Here is a 7427-nt window from a genome sequence, read left to right on the forward strand (position 1 = left end):
GGAATACATGTTACACTGCACCTGGAAGTTCAAGCTAGACAAATTTTGACTTAAAAAAAAGGCCAAAATGGTCAATGCTGGTGGTAACTAACCACTGAAATTGTCTACTGAAGCCTGTGGTGGATTTTTCATCCTTGAAAATTCTCCAAATAAAATATGTTCTAATGTATCCCTCATTTTAACCATAAGATTTTGATTTGAAAGAAGAATGAATTCAGGAAAGATCAGAGGTATTCATAGACCTGATACCTATAATACTTGGTACATCAATAAAATGTAATGCAAAACACAGCAGCGAGCCAATCATTCCATTTTACTGCTCAGCTAAATTCTATCCTGAGAGCCGCTGGCAACATTTTATCCAAGGTTTTGCACAAAACCATCACTGATGCAAAGCAACAGAAGAGAATTGCAGGTACTTCCTGATTTCAGATCTATGGTAGTCAATAGAAGAGAGTACAGTTAACTTCAGTGGTAGTTGGTCTTGGGTCTTACTGAAGATTGGAGAAAACATTTTTTTTCCAGCCTCATGTGTGAGTGGACACATGATTTAGAATATTTTAAAAGGCTTATAATCCTTCTAATTACTGTGGAGTTTATTGTGTCAGGCAGACAAATTTTCTGTGGTCTGCCAGGTACAAAGTTAAAACTTAACTCGGGTATTTCAGCAGAAGAGATTCAGCCCTATCATCAAAGCTAAAAGCTATTTTGGCTATAGCAGACTATTTCTGGATGAAGTGTACAAAATGAGTCCCAGAATTTACTTTAATATGTTAAAAATAATGCTGGGTATGGAAATCTTGTCATCATATTTTACCAAATTAGGTACAGAATGTACTTCTGCTTCCATTTCTGCTTCCTTGATCACATGGGGTGATCCACCAACTTAAAATTTTGAATGTTATATACTTTTGATTGAACTTTTTTCTGAACTCTGAGTTTTTAAGAGAGTCATAGACTCAAATTTCTGGCCTTGGAGAAGCCTAGAAGATACAGAGCCAATGTGTATGTCTCACACGCTGATAGCTGGATAGCTATGGACCCAACCAAGGATTGTTGGTAAGAACATGCTGTGAGAAAGAACAGGATATGGCTGGAGAAGGGGACCATATGGAGGTAGGGCAGCACTTTTCTTGGACAAATATTCTTGCTCTGGCTCTTTGAGATAAGCACAACAAGAAAGTGTAGGAATGAGGTCAAGAAGCGAGCATGGACTGTTGAGCAAAGGCTGATCCAGCAGGGGAGGATCAAGACCACAAAAGACACCCAAAGCCCTCTTTCCAGGAAGCTCTAGAAAAAATGAACTGCACAGGATAACTAATTTGCATAGAAAGTAAGAAACTTAGCTCCAGGGTGGGGAAAACTTGTCTATAAAAAGGTACCCTTGTGAAGCCTGAGCGGCGCCCCCAGGATCCTTGACACCCCATCATTTGCATCAATGCTGTAGCCAGGATCTGTGATCTTCCTTTCTCTCTCCCTCTCTTTATTCTTTCTCTCTCTCTCTCTCTCTCTCTTCTCTTTCGCCCTACCTTTTATTCAAAATCCACCATTGTGTGTTTATGCTATAAGGGACTAACATACCAATTTCCATGTCCTGTGTATAATTTACTAATAAAACTTGGTAAGTTTTTGCAGACCTTCTGACTTTTGTTGTTCCTTTCGGACCACAGGCATCTATGAGTGTTGGGTCCTGCCTTTCCTTTTGGAGTGTGATGCCACAGGGCTCTGTATACACAGATTTTCAATATGTGAAATAAAGGAAAGGGGGGGGAATACATTTAGAAGCAAGATCTCACAAGTTCTTAGATTCTAATGAAACTGTAAACTCTCCTTTTACAGACATACTGAATTTTTTAGATTTCACAACTAGTCTACTTCTAGCACAGTAAGACAAGCTGCGTTCATGCAGAGAATGACCTGGTAAATTCCCTTTAAAGTTTTGCTAAAGTGAGATCTGGACAATAAATTCCAAAGATGCCTAGCATAAAGTAGTAGAAAATAGCATCTTGAATGTATTAGTACATAAAAGGATTGCTTTTTAAAACTGGTTCATTGTCTGCATATGGGGTCCTGGTGAATTCTAGATGCAAGTGGCATCTTTTATTAATGTTTTCTGGTACAATAAAAAATATAAGTCCTGGTGTCTGTTTTGCCACTGAGTCCTGCATTTTTCAACCACCCGAAACTCCCATTGTGCATGGAATGCTCAAGAAAGATGAGCCATAAATACTAAGAACCTGTATAACAGCAAGGATGCTGCAGTTCATCTGCACTGGTAAAGGCAAGACCTGCACATAAAGTTCCCACTCATGTGAGTTATGGGTCATTTGCTCATTAGTGAAGTGACTAATCCAGTAGTGAAGAGGATGTTTAGTGAAAAAAAATTGCATTATACTACTGACTGCTCTGATGGATTTTTCATATGCTCTTTGTGTTATCGTTCAGAAGACCCCCTTCACCCAATCCTTGGTGTTGCAGCCATGTTATAAGGAATTTTATCAGAGCAAACAGGAGTCTTCCTAAGGCAAGAAACAATAGAACAAGCAGGAAATAAATAATAACTAGATAACCAGGAAACAGCACTAACACAATAGATGTTCATTCATTAGTTTAAACTGTCACATTTGTCCTGAAATGATCAGAACAATCACAGTGGCGCTGCAACAGTGAAGTTTACGATAAATCCACTCTTATGCATTTTGAAGGCCACTTCAGGAGAGTTAGAGGAATAAAAAGGGAAATCAAAGGTGAAACTTGGCAAGGAAAGTAGGTGAGCCTGAAAAGGTTTCCAAGCATTTAAATTCCTTAAAATTTTTGAAGCGCTTACCACTGAAAAGAAGCATTACTTCACTTACCTACCATTTATAATGACCTAACACTAATATGGTAATCTCAATGGGATGTTTAGTCATGATGGGGTTTTGTTCCTCCACATATTGTCTTTCCAGACATGGTTTAATGAGGCAAGTCTCTTCTGTCATTTCAGTCCACATAAGTGCCACAAGATAGTTTCAACACATGGAAATAGCATTCTGCCACTGTCTGATCACTGCTAAAATTTTATTATTTATAGATCATTTGACCAAACTACATTGATTCTGAATATTCAAATTAATAATACCATTGATTCTGGATATTAAAATTTAAAATATTTATGCAAACACTCTAAACTCTGAAAACTAGGATCATTTATGACAAGATTTTTTTAAAAACTCAACCTGTTCAATGCATACGGGATGAAAAGTGATGCATAGATTCAAGTTTGCTTTGTTACGTACTGATGCTTACCAAAACATAAGGATTCTGTGTTATATTTGTAACATTCTGACTGCTTCTCCCACTTTGATTTCTTTTTTGTGTCTCTTTCGTTGGAGATGCTTAGAAGCAATTTTACCAGGTTGTAAGTGAAACGACCTCTAACAGTGAGCAGCAAAGTTCTGCCTGCTTTGCTTTGCACCTCTCAGAGTTAAAGCTAAGTTTAATTGAAGCTAATCTGAGTCATCACCAAAACTCCCCCTTTTTTTTATCCTCTACATGTTGCCATACAAAGCAGAGAGAGATTTGAGGTTTTAATTGTGGTTGTTTATGACCCTCTTTGGTAAGACTTGCTGAATTTCTAATTATGTGCTTAACCATTGAAACAAAGCTCCATACGTTACTGCATAAGAAGTCCTCCTTGATTGCTTTCTTTGAAGTTACATAGCAGCCTCGATCAGTGAAAGTATAGGATTGCTTTCCTGACATTTATTGAATAACCATTATTTAAATTATTTTTCTTCTTTCAATGAGTTTGTCATACACTGTATTTTACAACAGATCCTCTTTTTGCTCGTTATTTACATAAAAATTTCAATGCTTTGTTGCCAGAAATAAGGCAATGAACAGATACATGTAAAAGTAAAGTATGATTCACACAAAAATCAAAGATGAGTGGAAATATACTGAGAAATGCAAAGTTTTATTTTGCCATCAAATTGTATTTATTTGTAAGAAATATTTAAAATTAAAAGTATTGCTTTAAAAAGTAAACCTGAGCATCTCTGTTCAGACATTTCTAATTCATTCCAAATTAATCTGGTTTCATGGGAAAAGAAAGATGTAGTAAAAACAACATTTCTCAGCATAATGAGGCATAGTGGTATAAAAGGCCTTGATCCATGGCCCACTAGAAGTCCTCCTACAGTGACATCACTCAGCCCTGGATCGGGGCTTAAGCAAAGGATATTTTAAACAGATGCGAGACCAGAATCTAGCTCAAAATACAAATACTTTGTCAATTGCACTGAAATGTGTTTCTCTATTTTAGCAGGATCAGAGAAGAATTCTACTACTCTGCATCGGTACCTCTAAAACAACAAGTTACTTTTCCAAAGAAATCGAAGTAGCTGACAATTTGCTCCCAATAACTATTTCTTCTCACATTTTCACTGAAGCTATCGTTCAGTTTAGAAAAACAAAATAAATAAATACCTCAAACATGTTTTTTAAGAGCGTTTTTATAGTTTGGAAACGGCAGAGAATTTTACTCTGAAAAATTAAGAAGGAAAAACACAATTCTACATATGCAAATGAAAATAAAATACCTGAAGGCTTGATTTTCCATGGTATAGACATTACACAATAACTGACAGTAATTTAAATTTCATCATTATCATGCATTTGTAGGATTTCTTCAAAAGTTAAGATGATAGTTAATTTGAGATTGCTGACTTAGATCACAATACAGTAATTAGCCAAAATTAAAATTAAAGTCAAATTTGAAAGAAAATGAACCAAGTAATACAATGCATTGTGTAGTACTTTTTCCACAGACAACTCCACTGATAATCTTTCAGTGCATGAATTATCAGGGAAGAAATACATTCTGATTGTACGACTCTGTTACAAAACTCTTTGAATTAAGGTGGCGATGCAAGAGGCGCTAGCTTCCACTGAAAATACTACATGTGTTTTTTATATCTACTCTGAAGACGCATTTTTAGTATTTTTATTGTGGCAGGAAAAATAGCAAAGGTTTTGAGGAGTGCAGGGTGTCTCATAGTGCTCTACTGCTCTGGAGGAGAGTGGTTTGTAGTTGCTTAAACTATGTCTTACAGTAAAATAATTATTTGAAAGACCAGAACAAATCCCGAATAAAAAGAGTTAACACAAACATTTTGAAGTAATTATCTGAGCATGAGGTGAAATAAAATACAGAAGGAGGAAAGGAAGAAACTGTATTTCAGCAGATGGAGGTTCTTGTCTCTTCCTAGCATCTCCGATCTTCTGTAATTTTTATTTTTCATACTGGCAGTTTTGATCATTTTTCTTAAGGGAGAGTTGCTCAGCTATCTGTTCCACATAGTTTTAAACAGAAACTGGAAGAATAAGAAAAACAAGGCAAAACAAAACCTAAACCCTGTATGCTCCATTTGCTGAATATATGGTTTCCTTCCCCCCGTTGTGCCTGTGCCAGATGGCACTACACTGGGTTGGATGATAATAAACATGAAAAATACAGTCAGTGCACGAGCAGAGATAACTGTAGCTGAATGTACCAGGACTGGAGCTGGTAGGGGGAAGGGGCAGAAGTTCCAGCTGTGAGAGAAAAGCAAAGTTCTGCTCCTCAAGGGAGGAGCTGATCTTGTTTCCAATTAGCTCCTATTGGCAGGGGCACAGGGGCCACTGGGAAGGAAGGTTTTCCCTGGTTATCTCAGCACCCTGCCCAAAGGGCAGATTTGGGACCATTTCCCTCCAAGTAGAGCCCAATCCATTAACCTGGGGTGATGGGAACTGTTTTGGTACTGTAAAGGACAGAGAGCTGAGCAAGCTAATACACCTTTGGGTTTCATCCCTGGTATGTGAGGCTGGCAGGCTGCTGAGAAGGGGTAAGGTCCACCTGGCAGGATGAGCTTAGAATAGGGCTGCGGGGAGGGGGGGGGAGGGACATGTCTGGGTCAGAAATGGTGACTTGACTTTGTGCGCACCTCTCCCTCTCCCATGGTCTGGCCATCTCACCATCAACTTGGAACAGTGGTGTCGACAGAGAGGATACCCACCTCTACATATCCCCAAGGCAACATCTCCCTAGGAGGCCTGATGAGCTGCTGCTCCTCTTTGAAGCTTCTCCTCCACAACCTCCTTCTGGAAGTACTTCAGCAGAGATCTGGATGAAGATGCACCCACTTACAGTAACAGGGCATTTGGGATCTGGTCATGTGCATTGCTGTTGTCCTCTGTGTAGGCACTGGCAGCACAACATTGCTTTTCCTCTGGGTTTCTGCATTCAAACCAGTGAGTTACCCAGAGGGTGCATGTCCAACACCTCCCAGTACACAGATTTTGGGGGATCCATTTATCTAGTAGGTAAAGTTTTAAGGCAGTAAGTGAACAAATATCTGGCAGAGAAAGGTGCTTACAATGCATATAATCTCTTTCAAAACATTTTTATGAGGCAGGTAGCAGTCTGAGTTCCTGCTATTACTCATTTGATCACGAAGCTGATGTAGTTGAAAACAGGTCTTCTTTTAATCCAGTAATTGTCCTTGGAAAACTCTCTTTGGCAAGGGGAAAGATCTTCCAGCCAGAAGATGTGTCTATGCATTAATTTATTTGCCCCATTCACTTCAACCTCTCTTTGGTTTTCTTTGTTACTCTCATCTTTTCCTTCTTACTGACCACTGCATTCTGAATCGGGCAACCTTAAATTTAGGAAGCCAATCAAATCACGGGGAATAATTATTTACTTTTAAATAATTATGTCCTTTGCAATTTATGTGATGTTATTATAGAATCCATTACCCAATCTAAAAAGAAAGACCCAGTTAAAGGGGCAGGAAAGAAACACTGAATTACTTTTGATCCCAAAAATACTGTAATTAAGAATTTCTTAGCTCAGCTCTCTTAAACCGATGAAACTTTCTTCTCTTCTCCTGCATGAACGCTAAACAGTCCACACTCAAAGGTGACCACTAATATGTGTGACCACTCCGTCTATGTCTGAGGCTGGGGCATTATCCGTCTCTGTAGGCTCACTGTAAGACTGTTGCTGAAGAAGATGTTTTGGATTCATTATTTCCTATGAGATAGGAGATTGAGGAGAGGCAAAGGTAATCCCCAACATTTTTAGATACCGGTGGCACAGACCTTTGCTCCTTGAGCACAGGCTCCTGACATGAGGGTGGAAGAGAGGGGAGTTTCCTCTGCTCACCACATGGTGATCACAAGTGTCACCTACAGACAAAAGAAAATGAAAAGGAACGATAAGTGAAACACAGGCAACGATTTCGTCCCTTGAAAATACACATTAATCATCTGACAGCCCTCAGCTTCACTGAACTGAAAGTTCAGTTCGTTTCTCATGGCAGGGCTAATTTTGGGACCAGTGCCGGGAGGCGAAGCTGAAGCCGGGCTGGCAGCAATAGTTAGGAGCGGCAACTGCATGAGTG

Source organism: Lepidothrix coronata, unplaced genomic scaffold (assembly GCF_001604755.1).
Source record: "Lepidothrix coronata isolate B3197 unplaced genomic scaffold, Lepidothrix_coronata-1.0 Scaffold60, whole genome shotgun sequence".
NCBI classification, from domain to species: Eukaryota; Metazoa; Chordata; class Aves; order Passeriformes; family Pipridae; genus Lepidothrix; species Lepidothrix coronata.